The 12,078-nt window shown below is 35.5% G+C and overlaps 1 pseudogene across 1 annotated transcript; it reads right to left on the bottom strand.

Annotated features, from left to right (window-relative positions):
• Nucleotides 1-2,880: 2,880 nt before the first annotated feature.
• AT2G07880 lies at nucleotides 2,881-3,402 on the bottom strand (annotated as a pseudogene; the record flags this gene model as incomplete). The annotated part of the gene is made up of 1 exon: nucleotides 2,881-3,402.
• Between the last annotated feature and the right edge of the window lie 8,676 nt (nucleotides 3,403-12,078).

Here is a 12,078-nt window from a genome sequence, read left to right as displayed (position 1 = left end):
AAGCTTGGTTAGTGTTTTGGAGTAGAATATGACTAGATGTCATGTGTATGATTGAGTATAAGAACTTAAACCATAATGGTATCTTAAAGCGGTAAGAATTGTATCCTTGTTAGAAGACACAAAGCCAAAGACTCATACGGACTTTGGCTACACCATGAAAGCTTTGAGAAGCAAGAAGAAGGTTGGTTAGTGTTTTGGAGTCGAATATGACTTGATGTCATGTGTATGATTGAGTATAAAAACTTAAATCGCAACCCGATCTTAAAAGCCTTAGTAGTGTTTCCTTGTTAGAAGATACAAAGCCAAAGACTCATACGGACTTTGGCTACACAATGAAAGCTTTGAGAAGCTAGAAGAAGCTTGGTTAGTGTTTTGGAGTCAAATATGACTATATGTCATGTGTATGATTAAGTATAAGAACTTAAACCGCAACCCAATCTTAAAAGCCTACGTAGTGTTTCCTTGTTAGAAGATACAATGCCAAAAACTCATACAGAATTTGGCTAAACCATGAAAGCTTGGAGAAGCTAGAAGAGGCTTAGTTAGTGTTTTGGAGTCAAATATGACTTGATGTAATGTGTATGATTGAGTATAAGAACTTAAACCGCAACTCGATCTTAAAAGCCTAAGTAGTGTTTCCTTGTTAGAAGATACAAAGCCAAAGACTCATACGGACTTTGGCTACACCATGAAAGCTTTGAGAAGCTAGAAGAAGCTTGGTTAGTGTTTTGGAGTCGAATATGACTTTATGTCATGTGTATGATTGAGTATAAGAACTTAAACCGCAACCCGATCTTAAAAGCCTAAGTAGTGTTTCCTTGTTAGAAGATACAAAGCCAAAGACTCATACGGACTTTGGCTACACCATGAAAGCTTGGAAAAGCTAGAAGAGGCTTGGTTAGTGTTTTGGAGTCGAATATGACTTGAGGTCATGTGTATGATTGATTATAAGAACTTACACCGCAACTCGATCTTAAAAGCCTAAGTAGTGTTTCCTTGTTAGAAGATACAAAGCCAAAGAGTCATACGGACTTTGGCTACACCATGAAAGCTTTGAGAAGCTAGAAGAAGCTTGGTTAGTGTTTTGGAGTAGAATATGACTAGATGTCATGTGTATGATTGAGTATAAGAACTTAAACCATAATGGTATCTTAAAGCGGTAAGAATTGTATCCTTGTTAGAAGACACAAAGCCAAAGACTCATACGGACTTTGGCTACACCATGAAAGCTTTGAGAAGCAAGAAGAAGGTTGGTTAGTGTTTTGGAGTCGAATATGACTTGATGTCATGTGTATGATTGAGTATAAAAACTTAAATCGCAACCCGATCTTAAAAGCCTTAGTAGTGTTTCCTTGTTAGAAGATACAAAGCCAAAGACTCATACGGACTTTGGCTACACCATGAAAGCTTTGAGAAGCTAGAAGAAGCTTGGTTAGTGTTTTGAAGTCAAATATGACTATATGTCATGTGTATGATTAAGTATAAGAACTTAAACCGCAACCCAATCTTAAAAGCCTACGTAGTGTTTCCTTGTTAGAAGATACAATGCCAAAAACTCATACAGAATTTGGCTAAACCATGAAAGCTTGGAGAAGCTAGAAGAGGCTTAGTTAGTGTTTTGGAGTCAAATATGACTTGATGTAATGTGTATGATTGAGTATAAGAACTTAAACCGCAACTCGATCTTAAAAGCCTAAGTAGTGTTTCCTTGTTAGAAGATACAAAGCCAAAGACTCATACGGACTTTGGCTACACCATGAAAGCTTTGAGAAGCTAGAAGAAGCTTGGTTAGTGTTTTGGAATCGAATATGACTTTATGTCATGTGTATGATTGAGTATAAAAACTTAAACCGCAACCCGATCTTAAAAGCCTAAGTAGTGTTTCCTTGTTAGAAGATACAAAGCCAAAGACTCGTACGGACTTTGGCTACTCCATGAAAGCTTGGAGAAGCTAGAAGAGGCTTGGTTAGTGTTTTGGAGTAGAATATGACTTGATGTCATGTGTATGATTGAGTATAAGAACTTAAACCGCAATCGGATCTTAAAGCCGTAAGAATTGTATCCTTGTTAGAAGACACAAAGCCAAAGACTCATACGGACTTTGGCTACACCATGAAAGCTTTGAGAAGCAAGAAGAAGCTTGGTTAGTGTTTTGGAGTCGAATATGACTTGATGTCATGTGTATGATTGAGTATAAAAACTTAAACCGCAACCCGATCTTAAAAGCCTAAGTAGTGTTTCCTTGTTAGAAGTGATAATAGGTTTTTAAAATCAATTAATCCTAAAACACTATCATGTCGTTGTAGTACTGAAGGTTGTCAATCCAAATGGGTGTGAGGCTAACAATCAAGATGTGATCAGAAGTCACTAAGTCAAGCCAAGCAATAACAGGTCTTGGTGTGTTCTAGAAGTTCTAAGTGAACATGCAGAAAACAGAAATTCAAGCAAAAACAATAAAACACTCGACCAACACAGCTCTTTGCAGAGGACTGGGTGAGGTCGAGTGATAGGTCGAGTAACAGACAGAAAGTATAACAGGGATACTCGACTGCACAGTGTGTTGCCAGACAACTGGGTGGTCGAGTATTAGGTCGAGTAACAGTAAAGAATTGCAGAAACTAAGCAACAGATGACAAGATGTAGTAAACATTAGTAGAGTAAACAAAGAATTCAATCAGATAAAGAATTCCCAAGGATGGGGTAATTGAGTAGTTTCGTTTCCTCAGTTTACAGGTGATTGGCATGCTCAATAAATTAACCCTAGATAACAAGTTCATTAACCAAATCTAAGTCTGCGGAAATAAAACTAGATAAAAAACTTCTTGTCGAAAATGTTAAGTGCATGCTACTTATAGCGAAATATTTCTCAAACCCTAATACTCAAAACGACGCAGTATTAGGACGGATTAAGAACAGTACTCGACCCAGGTGGTCGAGTGAGTGGTCGAGTGATAAGCTAAAGTCTTCTTTTCTTCCTTGTGCTCGAGTGTCTGGTTGAGTGCGGAATGGAGAAGACTCTGAAGCTGGCAGTCGAGTAAAGACGTCGAGTGAATGATGATAAGGGACTCGACCATGTGGTAGAGTGATTGGTCGAGTGGATGGTGGTGGTAGTACTCGACTTGGTGGTAGAGTGATTGGTCGAGTGAATGATAATGGTGGAACTCGGCCATGTTGGTAGAGTGATTGGTCGAGTGAATGATGATGGTGATACTCGACCTGTTGGTAGAGTGATTGGTCGAGTGAGTGATGATGATGATACTCGACCTGTTGGTAGAGTGATTGGTCAAGTGAATGATGATGGTGATACTCGACCATGTTGGTAGTGTGATTGGTCGAGTGTATGATAATAGTGATACTCGACCTGTTGGTAGAGTGATTGAGTGAAGGTGATGTGGTGGGCATGATGATACTCGACCAGGGGGTCTAGTGATGTGATCGAGTGGTTGTCCTGGTGGTACTCGACCACGTGGTCGAGTGGTGACGTGGAGTGCTGAGGTCTTTTACTCGACCACGGGGTCAAGTGGTCTGTTGAAGTAGTGAAGCATCTACTCGACCAGGGGGTCGAGTGGTTTAACATTTTCAGGTCCGCTTCTTCCAATTAGCTCGTCAACAACTTCTTCTTGCTTCTCAAAGCTTTGATGGTGTAGCCGAAGTCCATATGAGTCTTTGGGTTTTTATTTTCTAACAAGGAATCACTACTTAATCTTTTAATCTTTCAAGATCTGGTTGCGGTTCTAGTTCTTATACTCAATCATACACATTAGATCTAGTCATATGTGACTCCAAAACACTAACCAAGCTTATTCTTGCTTATCAATACGTTGATGGTGTAGTCGAAGTCTGTATGATTTTTTGTTTTTGGATCATCTTATAATGAAACACTACTTTAGCTTTTGGTATCACGTTGCGCTTCTAGTTCTTATACTTAATCATACACATGACATCTAGTTATATTTGACTCCAAAACACTAACCAAGCTTCTTCTTGCTTCTCAAAGCTTTGAGGGTGTAGCCAGAGTTTGTGTGAGTCTTTGGGTTTGTATCTTCTAACAAGCAATCATTACTTAAGTATTCAATATCCGTTTGTCGGTCTAGTTCTTATATTCAATCTTACACATGAGATCTAGTCATATTTGACTCCAAAACACTACCAAAGCTTATTTGCTTCTCAATGCTATGATGGTGTAGCAAAAGTCCGTTAGAGTTTTTGGTTTTGGATCTTTGATAGAACCCTATTTTCAATGATTTTATCTATGTTTTAGATATAGGTTTTTGAGTCTTTATGTTATTTCTCGAGTCTTTTTAGTGTTTTTTCAGGTATTCCATGCAATGGGACAACAATGGAGATGAGGAGACATTTTGGAGCAAAAGCTAAGGAAAAGGAAGTTGAGGATGCTTTTGGACTCAGGAATCAAGAGGAGTGTCAATCGACACACTCCTGGTGTCGATCGACACTAGCTTCGGCCAAACAAAGTCCATGACGCTTTCAAGTTTACAGAAGAGGAAATTTGCTCCAGAAAACTTCCCTATTTGCATTATTAGTCCCTGGACGATTTATAGTGTTTATATACATTGTTTTAGACCTATTTTCTTTTTATCAAGCTTTTTACAAACCCTATTTTGAGAGACATAAGCTATTCATCCCCTTTTCTTCAGAGATTCATTCAGTTTCAATTCAGTGAAGAGATCCTTTCTTTCCCTCATCTTTATTGCTGTATTTAAGCTTTCATACTCAATTATGTTGTTTGCTTCAATCAATTTGTCTGAGTAGTGTGCTTGTTAGGAATAGGGCTTCTCATTAAGCATTGAGAACTAAAGGCGTCAAATATGAATAGATTTCATGTGTATGATTAAGTATAAGACTAGAACTGCAACTAGATCCAAAAAGTTAAAGTAGTGTTTCCATATTAGAAGATCCAAAACTAAAAACTCATACAGACTTCGGCTACACCATCAAAGCATTGAAAAACAATAAGAAGCTTTGTTAGCGTTTTGGAGTCAAATATGACTAGATGTCACGTGTATGATTGAGTATACGAACTAGAACAACAACGGGATCTAAAAAGCTTAAATAGTGTTTCCTTGTTAGAAGATCTTAAACAAAAAACTCATATGGACTTCGGCTACACCATCACAGCATGGAGAAACAAGAAAACGCTTGGTTAGTGTTTTGGAGTCAAATATGAGTAGATGTCAAGTGTATGATTAAGTATGAGAGCTAGAACCGCAATTGGATCCCAAAAGCTAAAGTAGTGTTTCCCTTTTAGAAGATCTAAAACAGAAAATTCATACGGATTTTGGCTACACTATCAAAACAATGAGAAGTAAGAAGAAGCACGTATAGTGTTTTGGAGTCAAATATGACTAGATGTCATGTATATGAATGAGTATAAGAACTAGAACCGCAACCAGATCCCAAAAGCTATAGTAGTGTTTCCTTGCTAGAAGATACAAAGCCAAAGCCAAAGCCAAAGAAGATAAAATACCTCATTTAAATATTTTTGTCTTAAAAACTTTATTTTTAAATTGTTAGTAGATTCAAATCTCTCTCCTTAACAGCCGTTAACGAGGCGTTTTAGAATCAGTAAACTACATTAAATTTTAACTTTCCATGTAAGAATAAATAAATACAATATTTTTACAAACTTCTACAAATATATTGCTTGATCTGGTGGTAACACGTTTGTTATTCAACTTGCATAGAACTTCTTTTGATGTCTTATTTTCTATAATGAATGACGTCATACAAATTTAAATACATCATTTTCTTCACTCCTACAAATTTAAATTTAAATACATTTAACACATGAGAGATTGAGACAAAGATGACGACGGTGCTGGATATGTTATTTTTGTGGTCGTGGAGTAGGTTAGTTGCGGAAGTGGAGAAGAATTAAGGTAAAGGTGGAGAGATAAAAGAAATGGTTCGAGAAAGATGGAGTTTTGATTGTTGATAACACTGTATTTTACACATTTTAGGTGTATGTTAATCATCATTTAGCTTTGCATTTGCTCATTGTATCATATCATTTTGCACCATTTTAGCTTGTTTTGCATACTTAGGCATCTAGGATCATCTTGCATCCGCATTGCATGTTTTGGTGTGTTTTCAGGTGCAAAAGGAGCTTAAAAGGACTCTACTAGATCCATTCACTCGATCCAGGCAGCTACAGAAGAGACATCATTCTACTTGACCTCTTTACTCGATCCAGGATGCCACAGAGGAGGCTGCAGTTTACTCGACCCTCCTACTCGATCAAGGCAACCTCAGATGAAGCAGCAGATTGATCTACTCGCCCCTCCAACTCGATCCACTACTCGATCCATTTACTCGACCTAGGGTGACCATCTCTACAAGACTTGTTGGGCTATCAAAGCGTCTTCGGATCCTCCTCATTCCCCACTCAACCAGACATCTAAGCATACGGATAGGAGAGGATGAAGCATCTACTCGACCAATTGATCACTCGGAGCATAGACACAAAGGCGCAGACTTTGCAGCACCCTCTTTACTCGATCCCCAAGATCGAGTATTTGCCCAAATCGCTTCAAGTCTCTTGTCTTCTAGTGAATCTAGGGTTTCAACATTTTACTATAAATAGATCATTTTGGGGTTTGTCCAAAATATCAATGCTTTATCTTTCAGTTTTTCTTTGTTTTTATGAATCTTGAAACCTTAATTATTCTTAATCTATTTCGTTTTTGCATTTGATTGTTTAAGTAAAGTTGTTTAGCTTGTTTAGATCTACATTTTGGTATGATTTTAGTAATTTATGGATTTGTGTTCTTGAGAATGTTGCATGAGTAGTGATTAGGGTTCTTGAGGATGGATTAGATTAGGGTAATCTCTAGGTTAGTTAGGTGGTTAGTGTTTAGGTTTATTCCCTTCTGGATTCGCTTGGCCCCTATGCGGTTTTCGGTGGCTAATGTGGAGATTCGATCATAGACGTCCAGCGTCCAAAAGACGTTCAAATGGATGTCTGCCTACGAATTCCAGAGATCTGTAGACTCGACCAAGGGATTGACTTGTCTGCCTATTGGCTTTGGTAGATTGTTTCTTAAACCCTGCTCTGCTATGTTTCATCAACGAGAGTTGAGATTAGGAAGTGGTAGAGTTATGGGGGTCTCTGTCACGAGAGTGGATTGACCCAGTTTTTGAATCTATCGTCATGGGTATCTACCTTTCGCCTATTAGCCATTTGATGAACCCTAGAGTTACCCTTATCAATGAATTCATCCTTAGAACTTCTATTAGGTTTATTTGTATCCCCTGTTGATTGCACTTTTATTTACCTGTTATTTGTATCCTTTATTTGCATCCCCTGTTGATTGCATTTTAGTTCTTAATTTTGTCACCTGTTGGTTCTACTCGACCTATTGATCGAGTAGAGCTGTTAAGTTCTCATTTTTACTTGTTTGAATCCTGATCTAGGATTGTTACTAGAAACCCACCATCTTTATAATTTGGCTTGACTTAGTTGTTTTTGTACACATCTTGATTGATAGTAATACAGTGGACTGGATTGACACCCTCTATAACTGCAGCGACATGTTTGTGTTTTAGAGGAATTGAACTGAACACACACATTCAACATATAAGTAGGTGTAAAAAACCTGCTTATCAATCGTATTAACGCAGTAACATTAAATAAACTACTTGTTACTACTAGACCACACCAATATATTTGTAAGATTTTGAATAAAAAGTCTATATATCTATTTATATACACATGGTTAACATTTAACGTCGTTAAATGATTTTGTAATATTTGTTAATAATTATTAAGTCGTAAACTTGAATCCACCAATAATTCAACATGAAGTATTTTTAGACAAAGATATTTTAAATGAAGTATTTTTCTTCTAACCAAAAAGTTGGGGTATGAAAATTCCAAAAGTAAATAGATTGAGTATTATGACAAATAAAATTCCTATTTAAATGGTACCAATCAGTCTATTATTGATTATTTATTATCAATTGTGGAAAAGAAACCAAGTGGTCATGCTCTAGTGGTTTCATTTGAGGAAGCGTTGCCCTGTTGGTTGCCCTGTTGGTCCAAACCAGGTATCGATTCCCCGCAAACGCGAAATTGCTAGTCATTTCCACTTAACCAGGGGCTTTCACCTGGTCTTACCCGGATCCTGAGGGGGAATAAGGACATCGGCCCTGAAACTCCTGGTTATAAGCAAAAAAAAAAACAAAAAAAACTTTGGAATACAATTACTGTTCAAAATATTTTTACTTTCAATTTAAGGTTATAAAACAAAAGTTTGGATGTTATGTGTAAACAAAACTAAATTTATTGAGGACGACTTAAATTATCACTTATGGAGATGTCCGTGTCACCAGAAAAAATACGGACAACAAATTAAATTGCTGTTTGTGGTAGCTCCTACTGTTTCGGAATGTTGCCTTGTGAGAATACCTAATGTCTAAAACTTACTAATTATTTGAAAATTTCAAGTTTATATTTCTAGCAAAATACAACGAACCACCTTGTCATTTGGAGTTATAACTTATAAGTTTTATTGCTGTTATTATGAATTTTATTTTCGATAATGAACAAACCTTGACTACTAGTCTACTACTCCTAATTTGTTCAAAAAAAGAAGAAAAATCTACTACTCCTAAATGAATAATCCAACACATGAAATTATAACACCAACTCTATTCAAAAAAAAAAAAAAATCATCGATATCCTATATCCCATATAAAAAATTGCATATCTAACATTTAAACCCAAAATTTGATGTACGATGGACTTAAAAGTAACTTCGTACAGCCTATGTCACCGTAAACTATCTCTATCTTCGACGATATGTGCGTGTATGAGCCAATTAATTTTATAAATAAAACAAAAAATAAGAAATCTTTCAAATTTTTGGGTATGTGTAGTTGAAGATGTTACTTGCATGGTGACAATTAAGAGTGAGAAAAAATTGATATTTGGTACTTGGAACTCTCTTGTTATAAATTTGGAAAGGTTGCTTCACTCTGAAAATAGTTCCTTCACTTAGCTTGAACTAGATGCATGTGTATTTAGTATATAAAAGATCATATACTAATAAATAATTATCTTTATTCATTAATGCGGTTAGTTAGTAAATTATTAACTCCATTTTTCATTCTTAATTTATTAGTTAATAACTTTGAAATGAGATCAATGATGTTATTATTGAGCAATTTTTCCCTTACTTACACTAGGTGTTCACCCGCGCTACGCCGCATTTTTTTGGATTTTGTTTATATTGTTTAATTTAAATATAATTTTTATTTATCTAATCATTCACTCATGCAATAAGCAATTACTTTTAGTATTAAAATATTTTCTTAACAACATTCTCAACAATGCATCGTATACAGAATTCATAAACAACGCTTCTCTTAAATCAATTTAACAGAGGGTAGTGTTGCATTCCAGAAACCTAAGAATTTGATGATGGAGCTCCTTACGTATTCTTCACCCTCAGTGATTTATTACATAAATATCAATATAAGAGAATCTAAATATCAATTTAAGAGAATAACTAACTTAAATCATTAAGTAATCCACGACTATTATACACTCATACTTTGAGTTTGGATTAAAAAAAATCTCCGAGTATGAGAAAACTATTAAAATGGTTTTATTGAAAGGTCATGTAATATTAAAACAAATTTAGTAATAGTACAATTAAATATATAAAATAAAATCGTATATAAAATTAAATAATAAATATATCATTAACCTATAAATTAGAAGTTGAAGAGCTTACATTAATTATTTAATAGACACATGGCAAATGCTAAATTGATTATGTGTCAATTTTATGGAGAGAGTTGGTAAGCTTTTATATATATGATTTCAATTGTAACGATTATAAATAATAAACAAACTTCCTCAAATCTTTATCTAATAAATCACAAGTTAATTTACAAAAAACTGTCACATTCTCCTTCTCACACCTGTCATAAGTCTCATTTTTCACCTTTCAAGATTGTAATTTGTAAAAGGAAACACCTTATTGTTAAGTTAAAAAAAAAATTACGACAAAAAGAAAATCAACTGCTCGGGTCATTCAGTCACACGATCTAGGTCCTGTTTGTTTGTCCATTTGGATAAACCATCTCAATGAAGATTAAAACTGATGTTTGTTTTTCATGTTTTAAGAGATCATTTGAATGATTCAGTTGAATGCTTTTGTCTAAACTCATCCAAAAAATAAAGAAAATCTGACTGAGTTTAATCTATTCATTCTGCTGAAGCTGGTTCAGCCAAAATTGTAAAATGTCAATAATACCCTAATCTAATATATGGAATTACACCCAAAAACCACATCTCTTCTTCAGCATCTCCACGACACAAAACACTGAAAACGAGATTCATTGTCGTCGAGGTGATCTCGCTGTCGCCGATTTTTCTCGCAGTCGCCGATTCTCTTCACCGGAGACTCGTCGGATCCATCGCCGGAGTGTACAGGTTTGTGTTGCTCTCTCTCTCTCTCTCGCTTCCTCTCTCTCGCTCCATGTCTCTCTCGTTGTTTCTCTTTGTATCCTTGTTGCAATCACTTGTTCTTGGGTTTGATCCACCATGGTTACATTGTTTAATTGTGGGTTTGCTTTACTTTGCTTTGTGTTGCTTTTGATTCTTCGATTAGCTTTAATTTACGGCTTTGTGTTCCTTATATTGCTTTGTGTTGCTTTGCTTGCTTTGTGTTGCTTTTGATTCTTCGATTAGCTACAGTTTACAGCTTTGTTTTGCTTATGTTGCTTTGTGTTGCTTTGCTTGCTTTGTGTTGCTTTTGATTCTTCGATTAGCTACAGTTTACAGCTTTGTTTTGCTTATGTTGCTTTGTGTTGCTTTGCTTGCTTTGTGTTGCTTTTGATTCTTCGATTAGCTTTAGTTTACGGCTTTGTTTTGCTTATGTTGCTTTGTGTTGCTTTGATTATTCTATTAGCTTTAGTTGTGTTACTTTGATTATAGGTCTTTTGTGTTTTTGATGCAGAAAGCTAGGATCCAGATTTGGCTTGAAGGATTTAAGGATTGAAGGAAGAATCACTGTAAGTCATCATCATATATTCTTTCGTTTATGAACTGTTTAGTGTGTTATTGTTTTAAGGAGTTTAAATGGTGATGATATGTAACTGTTAAGTGTCTGAGTTTAAGGAGTTAGCTAACCTTCGTTTTAGCAAAGCCTTCCCACTTCTTTAGATCCTAAATCTTTAGATCATGTAATGTGCCATGTTCAGATAGTTAGGGCGTTTGATCCATCGCTTTCTACGTAAGTTGAAACTATATTTCAATCTAGATGCGTTTACAATGTTCTTTGCAACCATAAGAACAACAAAGTAACACTACTAATATAGTACAACACAATGAATAACTTGATGAATATAAGGGCAAGTCTCTGCAACATCTTTTGTTAGATTCTCATGAAAAAAAGGTTTTAGACGTTTTAGTTTTATTTCTCATTCCCAATTTATTCCCTAACTAATCTAGACACTAGGAATCTATTGAAATTTCTTCAGGTTTATGGTTTTAACTTCTCTCAGAACATCAAAGGGCCTACAAGTTCTGCATCTTTCATTCACTTGCACATGTCTCTGTATCTACGTATTTCTGTAAAAGATTCATAATAGTATTCACATGATCACGTCTTTAAGCTTGGTTTGTCATAATTGAATCACGTGAATATTGGTTGGTCTCTAAGCTCATGTATTCCTTTCATTGAATAGTATCAATCACTAGTACTATCAATCATTGAATAGTATCAATCACTATTACTAACAACCATTTACTGTGTCTTCTTTATCATTGATATTGTAGCATCATTGTGAATGTTGCAACACCAGTGCAGGTTGAGAAGTCTCCCATAAATGCTGAGTACTCATTCGGGCTAGGGAACTGCAGAGCATAAGAAGGAACTTAGAAAATGGAAACAGAGAACTCTCTTTTTAAGACTCTACTTTGATTAATATGAGAATGTAGTTATTGATTATTTGTTACTTAACAGAGGGCATTTTAGTCATTTATATATATATATATGAGAATGTGAATGATTCATCCAAATGATCAAACAAACAAAGCTCCATCTAAAT

This window comes from Arabidopsis thaliana, chromosome 2, assembly GCF_000001735.4.
Source record: "Arabidopsis thaliana chromosome 2, partial sequence".
In the NCBI taxonomy this organism is placed as follows: Eukaryota; Viridiplantae; Streptophyta; class Magnoliopsida; order Brassicales; family Brassicaceae; genus Arabidopsis; species Arabidopsis thaliana.
The sequence above is the reverse complement of the archived record's forward strand: the minus strand, read 5'-3'. Positions and strand labels throughout refer to the sequence as shown.